The 18268-nt window shown below is 46.6% G+C and overlaps 1 pseudogene; it reads left to right on the plus strand.

The window, feature by feature from the left end:
* The first annotated feature begins 684 nt into the window (after positions 1-684).
* Positions 685-18268, plus strand: part of LOC112323148 (14-3-3 protein beta/alpha-like) — a 78604-nt pseudogene continuing 61020 nt past the window's right edge.

Genomic DNA, 18268 nt, shown 5'->3' on the forward strand with positions numbered 1-18268 from the left:
TATAAGCTTCTTTAGATGTTTGAATAAAGACATTTTACTCACGAGTTCTCTTTCCATCACACTAACTAAATAAACATTAAAGTTTATGATGCTTTAATTTAACTCTCTTATTCATTGGCCTTACATTATGCAGTCCTTTCTTTTTTCAGAGAAATCTTTGTGAAATTCAGTGCATTATGTTCAATATATTTAAGAAAACCAGTGCGTTCGTAATGCATTCGTTCCTTGTTAAAGTCTACGAGATTCCAGGAGAGAAGCCGTTGCTCCTATTTGCAGGGACAGGTGGCTATTTGGTTCAGAGCATATTCAGCTGCATAGCATTCTCCGTACTTTTCCGGCCTTATCCATTTGCCATTTTTCTTGCATTTCTGTTCCTTTACATCCCAATTCCTCTGAGGCCCGCAATGGGAAATCCCACCCACCCCCAGACCACTGAAGATGACAAACTTGAAATGGCCTGGGCGGCGTTAGGGAGCTGTTGTCCACCAGGGGGAGCCGTCGTTTCTGTCTGGGGTACCCGCGGGTGAAGAGCGGGACGGAGGGGGCAGGTCAGGGGCATCAGCACCTGGATGTGGCAGCCGCGTGGGGACGCGCCTTGTGCATTACACTCGCTACCAGGAGACTGAGGCTTGCGATGACAAAGTGGGCTGTCTCCAGCCTCGGCTCTGCAACCCGAGCGCGTGGATGCCGCCAGAGGCGCGGGGTCTGCTGCAGAGCCGGGCTGAAGGCGACAACTTGGGCTCCGCTGCCCTCACTGCCCGGGAGAGATGGCGCGTTGCCAGGCAGTATGTGCCGGGGCAGGGGGAAAGGGACGAGTTCCGTGGGCGGGTCACAGAGTCGTCGATGACCCATGTGGCCCCTGCGCAGAGGAACCGGACTGACTTGATTTTTGGTCACACTTGGAAGTGGCTGACTTGGCGCTGTGGTAGCCGGAGACTGGCCCCGTGCGGATGCCCTTTGCATGTCCACCAGCTGCAGCCCTGTACTTCCTTGCCTTTAAAAAGAAAAATCCTGTTTGTGGGTGGGAGGCGGGGGACGGCGGGGAGTAGGTGGTGGAGTGATTGGGCAAAAAGGAAAAAGGGCTCTTGGCCAGGGACAACAGTGTGGTGATTGCGGGGATGGGGGGGCAAGGGGGGTAAGGGGAGGTGGCGAGGCAGGGGTGTGTGGGGGGGCGGGGGTGTGGCGGGGGTGAGGATGTACAAGGGACTAAACGGTAATGGGAAAAATTTAATAAAAATATAAAACTCAAAAAAAAAATATCATGTTTCTAAATGCCTAGCCAAAGGCTCCTATCCTCAATAGGGGATCTACCTTTCATTGGGGTTCTTGAAATCAAAAATCACTAGAAGCAATTTCCTAAACTTGATTTTTCCCCCTGGGGTGTGCACTGGGGACTGTGGCCCAGGGCGAACGAGGAGATTTGAATGGCCTCCAAGCATGGGGCTTCTAATGTTCATGTCCCCACTCACGAGTGGCTGGCGGAGAACTAGCAGTTCTGCTCCAGAAGCTGTGCTAAGTCTCAGATCAAATGAGCACATTTCATTTTCTTGGCCACCCCTCACCCTCATTTTGCAGAGGACAAAGTCAGGGCTCACAGAGGCCCAGTAACTTGCCAACGCTTACACACCCCGTTGTGAGTCACACTTCCCCTGTGGAGAGAGGGTCTCGGTTCCCCTTAACCTGCAGCCAGGAGCCTAGTTTCAGGAGAGGTTTAACTCTTACTCTCTCCTGTATTGAGGGGAGTGAGGAGTGGGCATAGGGGGTTCCGGAACTGCCGCCCAGCACTGCAGGGGTCAGGACTCCCTGTGTGTGAAATGAAAGGAGGCGGCCCGCATCCTCACCGTCAGTGTGACCAGGCTCCCTTCCCGTGTCCTAAAATTTTCCCAGCTTCTGGAGGAAAAAGTTCAGGTGCTATGTTAGGGTCACCATAACAAAATACCTTGGACGGGGGTGTTACAGAAAAGAAATTTGTTGTCTCGTAGTTCGGGGGCTGGAAGTCCAAGACTGAGGGTTGGTATCTGCCGAGGCCTCTACCGGCGGGCTGCAGATGGCCGTCTTCTCTCCGTGGCCTCCCGCAGCCTTCCCTCTGTGCCTGTGCGGTCTGTGTCCACATTTCCTTTTCTTGTAAGGACACCAGTCAGAATGGACTAGGGCCCACTTCAAAGATCTCATTTTAGTTACTTCATCTCCAAATTCGGTTACATTCTGAGGTACTGGATGTTAGGTCATATTCTAACTTCATTTTAATATTTTGGGGGGACAAAATTCAGCCCATAACAAGGGCTCAAGTATGATGCCCCATCCAGAAAGATACACACTGCTCTTCCACATGCAAATAAGGCAGCTTTTTATGTGTGCACGCAGACCTCTTTCCTAAAGACAGCCAGCCGTGAGAAAATTGCCCAAATACTCTGTCCTCTGCTTATTCATTGTTTTTAAGAGTCATGAGTTTTTGGTTTGGCCCAAGAAAAATCATGTGCAAAGTCCAATAAATGGGAAGTCTTTATTGCTCAACCACTTTTGAAAATGTCTATTATAGAGGCCATTTTTTTTTCTCTTTCAAGTCTCCTGTTTCTGTATGAAACCAGCTCTTTACAAGAAAAGGCCCAAGAAGGATTAAAACCACAGTACAGGCTGGTGGCCACTAGAGGGTGCATTCAGTCGTGCTTGACTGGCTTCCTTCAATCAAAAAGAAACTAACTGCTCTGATTCTAATGGAAAAGTAGGGTTTGTTTGTTCGTCTGTTTGCTTTTTGGTGGTAAGGAGCCCTCTGTAATCTAGGCATCCTAACTGAGTCAAGCTGAAGTGGTAATGATTATTTGTATTTTTTACTCCATCTGAAAAGTGAGGCATCTTCTGTGGCTGTTCTCAGATGAAAAGGGTCTGTGAAATGGATGCTAATGATGTCAGATTCTCCAGGCCACCACAGTCAAGCTGTGAGTGTGATTCCCAGACTCACATTCGTTTGTTCTCCTGGGGGACTGCAGGTGGGTGGTTGGGGGACCCTTGCTGGCAGCCACATCTCCTCTGGGCTTGGAGGATGGTAAGAAAGGACAATAGGAGGTTTATGTACCACTTGAAAATGTTCTCCTGGATGGCCCCCAGCCTGCAGAGTCTGATGTCCTGTTGGACTCACTTTTCCACACCAAGTGCTCTGCATCCTTATGTTCACAGGGAAAAACTGGGTGCTACACTCGTTTCCAATACTGGCTCCGCTTTTACCATCTGTGTTGGACGGTTTCCTGGTCCCCCAGCTCCCATCTCATTCTCAGCCTTTGTCTACTTTGCTCAGTGCCCCAGAAGCTGTTCTCCCCAGGCAGTGTCTGGACCTGGACCCCCAGATCTCCTGCCCCACTGCTTCCAGCTGGGCTTGGCCATGGGCTGGAGGAGAGAAAAGTTCCTCTGCTCCTTTCCAGCTGGTAGTGGTGGGCGTCCTTGGAGATCCCAGCTCCTGTTAAGGGCTAGCCTAGACTGAAACAGCCCACCTCATCAGAAAGGTGGGAATCGAACCATGTGCCCTGGCTGGGAATTGAACCGGTGACCTTTCACTTTGTGGGACAACACCAAACCCACTGAGCCACAGCAGTCAGGGGGTCATCTTGTTTTAGACAAGTCATTCCTCTGATCTCAGAAAGTCTTTGACATTTCAGCCCCTTCTCCGTAAGTTCCCTGCAGTGGAATGGCTCCAAGTCCCTTACTTCAATTGTGGATACAAGTACAAAGTAGCTCATGTTCCAGATCTGAACCCTTTGTAAGGACACCCCAGATCAACTCTCTGGACTGAGCCCTGTGACTTGACCTCTCCTTCTGGCAGATGGGATCACTGTGGCTCCCTCTGACTCATTTCCCATCCAGGCTAATCCTGGCGCCCGGGGCTCAGCAGAGCACCACCTCTTGAGCTGTGCCAAGGGGAGTGTGCTTCCTCTGGGGTTTATTACCTGCTGATACCTGAGGGAGGAAGGCCAGATATTTCCAAACGTCACGGAGCTGAGGCCCAGGTGACTCAGCTAGGTCAGAGTCTGCAGTGCAGCAGAGGCCACAATTGGCAGGTAGGGTCTGGGGGGGAGGCGTGGCCATTAATGAGGGCCTGCCTCCTCCCAACAGGCTTTGTATCTCTGCCCTGCCTGTTATTTCATCATGCACACCTTTGTAAACAATCCATTTAGCAACCAAATTATACCCTGGGTAATGATAGCTTCCAGCCTAATGTCAGGAGTCCCCAGCACAACAACCTGCTCCCCGCAATAGCACAGCTGGGAGCGGGGCACCTCTGCTTCTGCTAGAGCCCTGATGAGCTATCCTGAGAGGGAGACATGGCATGGTGGGGTTGCCTTGACTTATGTTAATTGTCTGTGTCAGGTATGCAGGTCTTGCTTTGACAGTCCCCAAATCGTGGTTGGACTCCTGATTAGCTCAGCATGGGAAGCTGGGCTGGAGCAGTTGTCTTTGAGGAGAGAACAATCAGTTAAGGTCAGATCCCATGGTGAGAAGGAGGGAGTCTCTCTTCACAGCCCCTCTCACCTTATCTCCGTGAAACTTGCCTTCTGTGCACCGACCTCTTACAATGGACCTAGGAAACCTGGCAGAGGGTATGAGCTATATAGGTGGGTGGAGTAACAACAGGACAAGAAGTCTTCATTTAAGGCCAGCCCATGCATTAAAAAAAATCAATTCAAGTGTTTATTCTGAGCCCTCCTCAGGAAATTGTCTTCATAAGGCACGATGGGAAAGGGGGGGCACAAAGTGGGAGACAGCAGCAGTGGGGGTGGCTGGTGGGAGTAACCGCTTGCTAAAGGAAACTTGGCTATGGCCCTGTATTTCTCAGATCTATAAAAATCATATCTGCTGGTGGTTCTTTTATTGACGACCTTGACACTCAAGCTTAGATCTGATGATTCTTTACACCTCTGGAGACAGAAAGATTTCCTCACAAATGTGGAGAGAGCCCCACTGCTGCCTAACTTGTTGCATTCCAATATCACACGGGTCTAAACAACCTGTCAGTCTGTGGCTGGAGTACCCTCTGCAGACCGATGGACCACCGCCACACTGACCCCGCTGCACAGGCTCCTGGTACGACACATTGATGAAAAGTAACAGTGGGGATGGGATGGAAATGACCTATGAGTGCCCAACCTGCCCCTGCCCATCGCAGAGGGCTCTTCACCATAGGCACCTGGCTGGCCTCGGCCATCATCAGAGTGTGTTTGTGCTTGCTCATCCTATGGCTGGAGATGAGTTCTTCAGGACAATTTGAGGAGAAAGATGCTGGAGATCAAGGAAACTAGATAGGAAAGGAAAGGAGATTTTTAAGAATCCTGCTGTAGGCCAAGTATCTCTATTACTGAGTTTAAGAAAAAGAACGTCAATAATTTTGAAGTTACTTGGGTTGCTGGATGGAGTTTCTTGACTCCAACACTGGTCAGTGATGGAACCTTGTGGGTCCTGGCTTCAGTGGGGTCATGGAAATATCAGTGTGAGGAAGCACATGAAAATTCACATGGACAGCAGCTATACCTTCCTTGTCTTTTTGGAGAGCCTGGGAATGAATAAAGGTCTTCTGGCCCAGCCCCCCTTGGGTCCTTGGCAGGTGCAGGAATCCAGGCTCTGATCTGAATCCAGAAGGCTCAGAAGGAACTGGGGGGGTGGATATTCATGTCTTTCTGAAGCTCTTGGCACACATTCATGAACATTCTCTGACAGCTGTGTTTCTAGGGCCATGGTGACTGTGCATTTAGGAGACTTTGCCCACTGTTTCTCAGTTCATTGCTGGAAGTTTTTGACAGAACTGTGGTCATATTTTAAAATTTGCTGGAGTGCTTCCTCAAATGCAATGAATAATCTGCTTAGCTATACTATTAGCACATATTTGCATATTTGTGTCAAAATTAAAAGAAGCAAGAATAAAAGGCCATGCATATGAGTTACCGTGATTAAAACAGTACAGAATAGTTTTACTTATTGGTTTCAAGATCCTGAGTAGTCTGTTATTTGTCGTTGCATACTCCTTCTTCTCATGCTTTCACTGTGTCATTAGTGCTGTGGTGGAAACGGCCCACGTGCTGCAGAGCTGGAGTGCGAAGGCATTCCTGAGCCTCAGGAAGACTAGACTCAAATGGAGAAAAGAGTCAATCTTAAGGACGCATGCTGAAATTACACCTAAACCAGCAGAGAATTGAGCACAGGCAGTGTTAGTGGTCTTGCTAAGACTCCAGGTCTCAAGGTGGGTGGTGGGTTTTACTATTATGCTTCATACTAATATAATATTACTGGATTTATAATCATATAAAAATATTCTTTGGAATGTGCTGAATGTAACTCATTTTTTATTAAAGGATTCTGACTGCAGGTGGACATAGCCATGAGTCAGGGAAGACACCCCAGTGCTCTGAAATCAATCTCTTTTCTTCATGAGCGAAAACTCGGAAGCATTGGTGATCTTTCTTCCTAATAAGGGCCCCCATTTTCCTGAGAGTACAGAGTTCTAATGAGTTGGCTTTTAGGGGTATGGAAAACTGAAAGTTAGAGTTGGGACACACTTTTCAGGAGGCACCTGGAGGAACTGTTTGCTCAAGTGACTCTACACAATTAAAGTAAAAATCCTAGTGGAGTTGTGCTCCTGGCTTCAGGGACTCCCTGTCCACGAAGTGACACAAACTGTGGGAGAGCTGAGGTTCTCCTCTGGCAGCAGGCACTGGGGTTGGAGCTGCCACAGTCGTGCACTGCTCGGGCCTTTGCAATGCACTCTCACCTCTGCACCTGAGTGCACTCCTTCGCCCTCACCTCATCTGGCAGTTCAGATCAACACTACTGAGCACTTACTAAAAGAAAGAAGTGGTTCTCACCCTTAGTCTTTGCAAACCCAACTCAAATCCTTTCTCATTGATTGATTGACTCATTTATTCAAGATACAGGTCTAAATAGGGGAAACAGAGCTGAGTGAAAACAGGTTTTTCCCTCCAGAGACCCCACACTAGAAATCTCTCGGGCTTTCTCCACTTTATGCTACCCCTTCCCACTCAGGTCCATGGAGATCTAGCTATTCTCTGAATTCCTATAGCTCCACATTAATCAGGATCTTTGGATGGCAAGAAGCAGAAAGTGCCTCAAGTACTCTTATGGTTTACTTATTGAAGTTTGGGCAAGACCTAAGGAGGAAAGGAACCTCCACCCCATGGCATGACCAGAGGTAGGCGTGCCAGTCCCACACCAGACCTCTGGGCACTGGAGGGTAGGCGGGGACTGATGGGGTCTGAGGCAGTTCTGAGACCTTGGGTTGGGGCTGCCTATCCTGTGAGTCATCCTGGAGGCCTTGGTTCTGCTGCCCTGCATGGTCAACCTGGCCACCTCCCCCTCTACTCTGTGGCTGGCTTTTTTCTGCCTTAGGGAATATCTCACTCCCCACAACAAGGATCTGCAGTGGGAGTCCCCTAGGAGGGGACTGTGGGCTGGGCCAAGCAGGCCAGCGCATCCCTCCTATCAAACTCCTGGATGCCCTTTATCCATCATTCTTCTCTGTGTATAGCCTTCTGTCTCCCATGCAGTTGTAAACCCCCTAATGGCAGGGGCTAGATTCTGATTCCGGAAGGCAGGAACTCACAGACTTGGTACCTGAGAAGTTTTAGAAAATTGATTCCTCTAGAAATCATAAAGGCACAAGATTTAAAAATTTGCCCACATCAGAACAGAGCAAAACAAAAACCTTCTTTATAGCTAAAACAAACAAAGAGACTCAGAAACCAGTCAGGAGAAATACCAAACAAGGGAAAAATATTTGGAACACAGATACTCAAACACTGATGTTTTTAATTTGCAAAGAACTCCTAATAAATGAAGTGACGGAGCAAGAAAAGGAAATACCAATAAACATACAAAGAGTGTTCAACTTTATTCACAAGTGAGGAAATAAAATCAGAACCATGCCAGGCCACTTTTCCTGAATCTGATTGGGAAATCGTGTAAAGTTTCATCATATCCAGTGCTGGCAAGAGAATGGGGGGAGAGCAACCCCTTAACAGTCTTGTGGGGAGGGACAAGCACAGCTTCAGTAGTGCCTGTGAAACATGGTGGGGCAGTGGTTCTCCAGAATCATGTAATGAGTTTTGAAAAGCACAGGTTCCCAGAGCTCGCCCCCCTCCCCATACTGATACCAGGCAGCAGATCCCCTGCCTCCAGGCAAGATGGCAGCAGGAGGAAGCATTGCACTGAGTGAGTGCCAGGTTAGCCAGACAATTGGGGGAGGGGAAGCCTTCTTACCCCCTTCCAGTACCTAATTGGGGGTGGGACCAGGGGAAGGCAAGCACGTGCACCGTAGATGTCAGAATGGTGGCAGGAGGAGGTGATGTATCAAAGAAACCTGTCAGTCTAGCAGGGGGGAAAGAAGGGATTGGTTGGAGGATGGACCCTCCTGGTGCACATGGAAGTTTGGGCTGAGAAAGCACATAGTCTGGTCCACATGGGAAAATGAATATAAACCCAAGGGAAGGAAGGGACATATCTCTTGCCTACTTCATGAATGTACAGGCTGGTGTATTTGTGGTGCCTTTTGGCCCTGGAACCTAAAAGGCCAGTGGTGGTGCTGGCCCCACACGTGGGTTCTAAGGAAGGAACCTGAAGCCTGACCGTGGCTGGGAGAAAAGCTGAGCTGCCTGGATGAGCACTCAGAGGCCACCGGTGGCTCCCACAGGTTGGTACTTGGAATGGGAGAAGGAACTCTGGATGCTGTGTTTGGTTTTGGTCTGGCTGAGGATGGCTGGGCTTTTCTCTGGGTTTCCCAGAGGGGGATGGGCTTTGAGACAAGAATCTGCTGTTCTCTCAGACTGTGCAGCTTTTGAATAAAGATCTCTTTCCTTTCTCATCAATTTTTGCCTCTGGGATTTGCCTATTGGTAGTGGAGGGCAGCCGAACCCCTATGTTAGTTTGGTAACAGAATCACTGTATAAACCCATGTGTAATTAAAGGCAGCATTTGTGAAGTTTCAAATGAGACTGGAGTAGTGGCACTCACGAGAAGGCCAATCTATATCAGCATCATTTAAATGTGCATGGCTCTTGACCCAGCAATCCCACTGTTCAGAGCCAGCCTGGCGCCTCCTCCCACAACAGAAGGTCAAGATAGATGAAGAAGGATCACTGTGACATTGTTTGTATAACAAACAACATAAATGCCTGGCAACAGAGAACCTGTTAACTGTGGTCATATCCTTACACCTTTTAAAAAGGTTTAAGAGGAACTCCATTTGCTAATATAGCACAGTCTCTGGGTTACACTGTGTGGTGATGACAAGAAGAAGACTATAATTAGGATGACCCCTTTTCCATCAAATTTTTAAAATGATATACTTTGTATTTTGAAAATGCATTAAAATCTTTTTTGAGGACATGTTTGCACTGACTTTTAGAGAGAAAAGAAGGGTGAAAGAGACCCGCACTTATATGTCGATGTGAGAGAGAAGCATTGATCACTTGCCTCCCGTATGTGCCCCAACTAAGGATCAAACCTGCAATGTAGGCATGAGCCCCAACCAGGAATTGAACCTGCAACCTTTCAGTGCATGGAATAATGCTCCAACCAACCAAGCCATGTGGCCAGGGCCACATATTCTTTTTTAATGGAAACTATACAAAAACTGATAACAGTGACTCCTTTGGGGGAAAGGATGGAAAGAGAAACTTTAACATTTCATTCTATACTCTGATTTTCTTTGTGCATTGGTGACTTTCACTGGAAACGTCAATAATTATCTCCTGAGTAACAGAATTATGGAATGATTTTGGTTTCTTCTTTATAATTTTCTGTAAAAATTTTCAAAAATTACAGATTCTCAAGCTATCCAGCAGATATACTAGGTCTGGAGGTAGAGATTTTGGGGTGGGGTGCTAGGAATCAGCTTGTCATAGGAGTCTGCTGATCAGTCAGATTCAAGAATTGCTACAGAAGCTTCTGGAAGACAGCCAGCCACTCTCCTATCTCACTCAGGAGTGGGGGCGCATGTGAGATCTGGACAGCTGCAGCCCTCTTGTTTCCATGAAATGGGAAGCAGGGTGACCATGTGCAAAGGACAAAGCAACCCATGGATGGCAGTGGCAGGTCAGAGACGGAAAGGAACTGGGGCCCCGGTGTCATTATGAGGCCACAGCATCGAGCCTCTCCCAAAGAAAGGCAGTTTTGTTTGGGGGCTTCTCAGTTATGAAGCCAATAAATCTGCTCTCTTGTTGAAGGCAGCTTGAGACGGGTCCTTTGTCACATACAGTATTAAGAGTCCTGACTGATAGACCTTCATTAACTGAGACAAACTGAGCATGCCTTTATCCCTCGCAGTCTGAAACAACCAAATTTATAAAGTATTTAATGATGTTTTCAAGACAATTCCTTATCTGGCACCCTGGGCCACTTCCATGGCTGTTATATTTCTACTTCTGGCAAAAAACTGTCAAACCAAGAAGTATGTCCTTGAAATGCATCCTCTGTGTTAGTGAAAAAAATCTCAGTGCATTTCTTCATTATTTAACTCTTGAATAAATTTGGATTTAAAGATGAAGGGCATAATCAGAAAATAAGTCTTTTGATTTAACTGATATCTGGGTTTGTTCATTTCATTATTCATTTGAAAACTACGTGTGGAGGGCTCACCGTGAACCAAGACCCTTGGCAGGCACTGGGGTGGGTACACAGAGGTGAGCAAGACAGACCTGGCCTCTGCCCTCAGAGAAGTTATAAACTAGTGGGAGAGGCAGACATTAAGCCAATAACCAGTAATCACATAGATACACAAGAAATGTAAATATTCAGGTAACTATATGAAAGAAAATACTGAGCACTGTTAGAGAGCATGGCAGGGGTTTCTAACCTGTATGAAGAGTTTAGAAAAGATCCTTCTAAGCAGATAACTTTAAGCTGAGAGCTAAAAATGAATTACTGTTAATTGGGCAAAGAGTGGATTGGCAAACATTCCAGGCAGGAAGAATGGTATTGGTAAAGGCCCTGAGGCATGAAAGAACTAGCCTCATCTGAGAACTTGAAAGAAGGCAGTCAGCAAGTCAGTGAGTCTATTGTCAAGAGAAGGGCTCAGGGGCAGGCAGGGGCTGCCCGTGGGGAGGTGCACAGTTCACATAGAGGATTCTGTATTTCATCCCATTGAAGGTGACTTAAAGCAGAGTGACATCACCTGAGTTATGTTCTTAAAAAGATCTCTTTGGCTATTGTGTACAGAATGGATCAGGGAGGCCAGGGGTGGAAGCATTGAGACCGGGCAGAAGTTTTGGGGGCCTTGGATTCAGATGGTGGCTCTAGAGGAGAGAGAATAGAAGGACTAAGACATACATTTTTAGGTAGACTCGATAAGGCTGGGGGATGGGCTGGTTATGGATAGTGGGGAGATTGAGGCAGGGAGCTGTCAAGTCAAAGTAAAGGGACTTGCAGAGGGCCATTGGACACGAAGCGTTCATTTTGGGTTTCATTTGTGTAGATACGTTTTGCCAGGGTAAGTTGAAATTTTGTCTTCCTGTCTCAGCTGATTGACCATACCAGAACTTTTCCAAGACAAGCTTTTCTAAATTTGTCTAGAAGTCACCCAAAAGTGGGAAACAAGTGTCACTCCTCTCCTAGAAAAGCAGAGAAAACAGGCCAGAAGCCAGTGCAACAGCAGCGAAATTGGAGTGGAGACATCTGGCGTAGAAGATGAGAAATTCCCTCAGATCAGTTCCTCCTTGCCACCCACATCACTGTCTTAGTTTGGACCCTCCCCATGTCTCACCTGGATCTTGGCGTTAGCCTCCTGCTTGTCTAGTCCCTTTAGCCCTGGAACAATGAAGAGTAGACGTGGCCAAGAGAGAAAAGTCAAGTCCCACAGCCTCTTGGCCCTGGGGACATCCCACAGTCAAAGTTCTTTTATTTTTAATATTCTTAAGATTGTTCTTCCCTTAGCATATGAGTTCTAAGGCATCTAAGATGCTCTTTTTAAATTTATTAGCTTATTTTTAAAACAAACTGTAGAAACAACTATATAGAAGAAATATTTGGAAAAAAAAGAGGGAAACATATTCATGATTCCATTACCCAAGTACAACAATGGTCTTTCTTGTTCTTTTTTTTAGTTTTTTGGTTTTGTGTATAACCTTCCAGTCCTTACTATATCCATTCAGTTTGATGAGTTTTTATTGAGCATGTTCTATGTGGCATCCATATAGAAGTGAACTAAAAGACAAAAGTCAGCCAGCACACATATTTCAAACAGTGAGTATAGTTAAGTACAGTGTCTGTGCCATTCTAAATTGACTTTTATGAATTTTAAATGGAATTTATGCCTTTCTTAATTACCACTTAATGCCTGCCTGTTATTCAACACATTAAGACTATAGTTTATTAAAACATTCACCACTTGGGACTTTTGGCTCTTCGCAAATAGAGACCAGACTGATTTTTGCCACTGCAACCCCAGACACTAGCACAATGCCCTACAGAGAAAAGGTGCTAAGTAAATATTAGCTGAATAAATAAATGGCTCTCTGTTTCTAGTTTGGGAATAAAAATTATGCTTCAGCAATCCTATTTGTACCTACAGGTTTCAGCTTCTCTATCTTTCCCTGTAAAGTTCTCCTAGCAGGAGTAGAAAATGAACATTTGGGGGCCTGAGGATGAGTGTATGTGACTATAATATACAGATATATTGAAATATAATTGAAATGACTTGGACCCAGAAGACTTTTTGCAGCCCTGTAGTTTTGAGTACTTTCTACTCCCTCTGTCACTCTTAGGAAGAATAACACTCAGATTTGACCCACACAGAAGGTTTAAGTAATAACCATGGGTCTTCTTCCTGGTAATTAGTGCTATGCCTACCATATCACTTCCCTAATATTTTGTAGCTGTTTTCACTGTGATAAACATGACTGTACAAGCAGAACTGTTTTACCCAAACTTGTCAGTGTTGGGTATCATTAGAAGTTGAATTGCGTTCCCCCAAAAGATATTGAAGTCCTAACCCCTAGGACTTATGAAATATATCCTTATTTGAAAATTGGGTCTTTGTAGATGATCAAGTTAAGATGAGGTTGTACTGGGTCCTTGTGGTCCCTAGGCCAGTATGACTGGTGTCCTTATAAAAAGGAGAAATTTGGGCACAGAGATGGGTACACATGCACGGGGAATGTTATGAAGATGAAGACAGAGATAGGTGTGAAATATCTATGTGCCAAGCAAAGATTTTAGCAAGTCACCAGAGGCAAAGAGAGGGGACAGATTGTCCTTCACAACCCTCAGAAGGAAACAACCCTTCTGATACCTTGACCTTGGACTTCCAGCCTTCACACCTGTGAGAAAGTCAGTCTCTGTTGTTTAAGCCATCTAGTCTGTGGTACTTTATTATGGCAGTCCTAACAAACCAATACATACATTTTATATAAATACTTTTTTAAACAACCTAGTGGGTACAAATGCCTGCTTCAAGCCTGCTTTCATTTTTTCACTTTATGACTTGAGAGAATGAACACTTTCCTGAGTTTGTTTGTTGCTGTACTTCTACTTGACTGTGTGTTTCCTGGGGTGGGGTCAGTTTCACACACGGCTTGGACCTGGGTCAGTATGCGCTCATTAGATGAAGAATTAAAGAATCAATTAATGGTCTGATTGAAGGTGATTCACTGAAACATCTGTTCAACTAAGTCTGATCAAAGAAAGTATATTCTTTGATTCCTGTATTTTCTGTCAGCACCTATGACTGCTCTGAATTTGCTGAAACAAGAGCTTTGAGACAAATCCTCACAACTAATGATTTTGCTCACGCTGTCTTCACAGATGTATTCTGGAGTGCTCGCTGCCTATTTGCCAGTCTTATCCCAGTAGACTATGCCATCTTTAGGGCAGCTCCATAATCTGAAGCCCAGAAGTGCCTGCCCATAGTCAGGGTTCCATGCAAGCATGAGAAGTGAGCTTGGACTAATGAACTGCACCAATAGCCTACTTCCAAGAACACGCAACGGGCTAAAAGTGAACGACTGACTTCTGAGGAATGTCTGAAAACTGATCCTATATTGTTTGGGTTACTACTGCCAGTGGCAACAGTAGACAAATCGCCACTTGGCGGGTTTGTAACTCACAGAGTCAGATGTGGGTCAGGTGGCCCTTCTCCAACCTGCAACTGCACCACCAGCAGAAGATGAGAGAGATGAAGGCCTCCAAGACAGGAAAAGAAGAGATGACAAGTTACAGCAGTTCTCAACTCTCAGGAAATGAAAGAAGAGGCTTCTGCTCCCATCTCATTGGCCAGCACCAGTCATGTGGCATCACCCTAGGTGACATGTAGGAGGAACATGATGTAGAGCAGTGCAAGTGAGCATCTCTTTGCCACAGCTTTCCAAAAAGCAAGCAGCCAGATAAGTGTATTTGTGCATGCACAAGGATGTTCATCATGAAAATTTATTTAAAAATTGGCTTCAAATAATCCAGAGTTTTTACAGTAGTGATTTATAAGCTGTCAGTTTCTCCCTTTGAAGCAATTCTCTTGTTCCTCCTTTGCAGGACAGATATGGAGATATGCGAAATGAAACCCATTGGAAACTGCAAACCAGAATTGAGCCTCAGTATGAAAAACCACAAAAATATTCATGTCCATTTGCAGGCACTTGGACAGGACACAGGCTGCTTTGGGAGGGTGTATGCCACGTGTGGTTGGGTTGGGTGTGTATGAATTGAGTATTGGGAACTCCTAGAGCTCTGATTTCTGGGCTCCTGGCAATGCATTCATCATGTGGGGGCTTAATGTAAGCCATGAAGATAGCACATGAACATTTGTTTGGTTGCAGAATAGCTTTCTAGGAGAAAGAGTTGAGAAGATAAAGTTCTGTCATGTCAGATGGTCTTGGTTTCCAGAACAGGAAAACAGAAGGCTGGCTTACTATTGAGATCTCACTGGAAATCTCCTCAAGAAATCTGGCAGCCCAACACTTCCCAGCTGGGGAGTCATCGGGGCCTGGAAGGATTCCACTGGAGTGGCTTCTCCTTTCTGTGGGGGAGGGCTCGGGGGGTTCCTGCTGTGAGTGTGGAGCTGCTGTCAGCACTCACCAGCACTCAGGCTGAGAACCTGAGACCCATTCCCAATTCCAAACGCCCTCTGAAACTCTCCTTCCTTCTCTTTGAAATAAATGGAAGCATTGATCAGCCAAAGCTTGCTGTTTCAATCAAGGCCCTTAGTCACTTGTAATTATGGCTCTGACCTGGATGTCTTTTTTTTTAACTCACTTAACCGGGAGGCAGTTGGTCTGGGCAATAGCACAGGAGTCAGGGGTCAGGACTCCAAGGCAGATTTATCTGTGATTAGCCCCAGGGGGCATAGCATTCTGTGACCCTGGAGTTTAAAAAGTGACAGTGTTGGCCTGTTCTCAATTCTGTCACAAGCCTGAGGCTCCTAAAACTAGAAGTGATAACAGAGCATCCATGCAGGAACCTGTTCTGTGGCCCCTCTGTGCTAGGGGCTTCTTATGTGTTCTTTTGAAACTATACAAAGTCAGGACTCTTGTCATACTCATTTTATAGATTAAAAAACTGTAACTCTGGAGGTTAAAGATATAACCAGCCCAAAGTCAGAAAATTAGCAGGTGCTGGAGTCAGCTTTCAAATTCACAGGGTATTAGTGGGCATGTAGCTCAAGCTCCTCTTTCACACAAGAAAGAGGCTTGGGGGATGTTGTGAGATCTACCCCCTCTCCACTTCCTGAAAAGTGGCCTGGTTTGTCACTGACAAGTGAGTACCAAACCACCCCGGGGCTTGTGACTCTTAGTTCTTTCCCCTTCCCTCTTACTTAAAGCACATTTGCCAAGATTCCCTCATCTGTGGACAAGAGTAGCTATATGTCCAATGCACAAGGTCAGGTGCCCTGGGGTGGGAGGCAAGTGGACAATTGCCCAGCAGCCTGTGGAGTGTGGTGACCTCTGTTCAGGGAGGCACAATCTCCACCTGGAAACTGCCTTCTGTGCAGGCTGGAGTCACAGGGCTTGGCTGTGTTGTGTAGGGCATAACCCTGGACTCTGATGGCCACCGTTTAAGGTGAATTGGGCTTATTTTAAAAAAAGCAGCAGAAAAGGGAAAAACATAACAAGAGATAAATGCTTATGAGACTACCTTCCAGTCAAGTTCGTAATATCCTTGACTTGTGTCAAACATGGTGACACTCAGACGCTGGGTCTTTTACACATCTTCACACGGTCATAACAGTGATAAAATGTTAGGCTATTCTGTCACAGATGTGGACAAGGAGGCAGCCCAGAGCTTGGTGCTTTCACTCAGTGGTCAGCAATGAGATCCATGTGGTCAGTGCCAAAGACCTGCACTGGTGCCTGAGACAGGAGTTGAAGGCTCTGTGGGCTGCCTAGTGTGGGTGTGGAGGCACCAGCAGGGTGGCCGAGGCTGATGAGACTGCTTTAGGGCCATGTGGTTGGCATGAACTAATCCATTTACTCTGTAAAAATGCGGTGAGGTGGGCACAGTGTGTAACAGGATGCCTGACCTATAGTGGCTTAAACAATAGAGATAATTATTACCCAACTACATAAGAAGCTTGGAAGTAAGTGATTCCAGAATTGTGTCAGGGGCTTGACAATGTGTTGGTGTCTCTGAGATTGCTCTGGTTCCTTGTGGTGATAAAGTGACTGCAGCAGGACCCAGCATCTGGTCCTCAGGTGGCAGCACCTGTCTCTGTCTTATCAGGGGGAAGCCCACTTCCTCTTACAGCTCCCTGACCAAATTGGGTTGCATGACACCTTGGACCAATAACTGGCAAAGTGAAGGGAATTTCCTCGAGGGCTCAGACTAGACATGATTCATTGTCACCCACCGCCCAAAAGGAACCAGAACTCTGTGAACAAGCGAGGTTGTGTGGCTGCTCAGTAGTCAACCCTGGGGCCTGCCCATTCGGTCCTGCTTTTGAAGTGTGCACAGTTCAGTGGAGCCAACAGGAGGAGAGGGTGGGAGGAGGCACCACATGAAAAATTATAACCCAACAAAGGTATGTAAACACAGCAGCAACAACTCCACTGTGCTGTTTGCAGGGTTTTAGGAATACAGGTTTGTCAGGTGGATGTAAAGGGTGTGTATGTGTGTGTGTGTGTGTAAAGTAAAGTAAAGTAAAGGGAAAAGCACTCTGAGCTAAAGGACCTGCTTGTGCAAAGGCACGTCTGTGAGTTAGGTAGGAACATGCATGGAGTGGACTAGCACAAAAAGAAGCTGCATAGGTTCAGGTCCAACAAATGGTCTACCAGACAAGAAGGGAAGGGCCAGGGACAACAGAGTGAGAAGAGGGAAGAGACAGGAAGTCATGTTAACTCGGGTACTCAGTGACAATGTGGGCTGCTGAAGGCACTTATGTGTCTCATGTAACCCTCCAAATAATGGACGAGATGCAAATTAAAATCCCCATTTTACAGATGAGAAGACTGAGGCTCTGAGAAGCAATGACGTGTCTGAAGCCACCTGGAGGTTGTTGATGGAGCTGGCATCCTAGGGCAGGGGAGACTCTCCCGAGCCTGGGACTCCGGGATCTTCTGGCATTCCTGGATTCATGGAAGCACCTTAGGGCTGAAGTGGGTGTTTAGGGGTGGTTGTTGCAGTGAAGTAGAGAGGCTAACAGGTGGGGGGGGGGCTGGCTTGAGGCCTCTCATCTTGGGCTGCTGGGGACAGCCCTGGCACCATGCTATGAGCACATGAGCTCCACTTTCATAGGTTAGGATTCAGCAGAAAATTCCTTTTAAGATATAATGAGTTCTACTACTTAAAAATAAAGTTTGTAAAAGCACTTTACTCTTCTGTTTCCTCTTAAAATTGGTAACCCATCATATTTGAGAACAGGAAGGGCTGTGGAGACCATCACATCCATCCTCCACACTGCCACCATAATGTCACTGGAGAGGCAGAGGGTGAAGAGCTGGGGAATGGCCCAGAGCCAGTGTTCGTCTGTGTAGGACGGACCAAGAACCTGTTCCCTGACCCCACTCTGGAGCCTTCTTCAGGATGGATCCTGAGATCCAGGAGAGGTGGTGTATTCGGTTCCTTAAAAAGTTACCACAAAACAAAAGAAATTTATTCTATTCTCTCACAGTTCTGGAGATAAAATGTCTGAAATCAAGGTGACTTCTGCAGAGGTGGTCCCTTCTGGAAGCCTGAGGGAGAGTCTGTCCCTTGCCTCTCTCCTAACTCATTCGTTCCTTGGTGTTCACTCCTTGGCTGTAGACGCGTCACCCAGTCCTTGTCCTCCCATGGCCTTCCCCTCCAGGCCTTC

The sequence above is a fragment of the Desmodus rotundus genome, chromosome 3 (genome assembly GCF_022682495.2).
Source record: "Desmodus rotundus isolate HL8 chromosome 3, HLdesRot8A.1, whole genome shotgun sequence".
Lineage (NCBI taxonomy): Eukaryota > Metazoa > Chordata > Mammalia > Chiroptera > Phyllostomidae > Desmodus > Desmodus rotundus.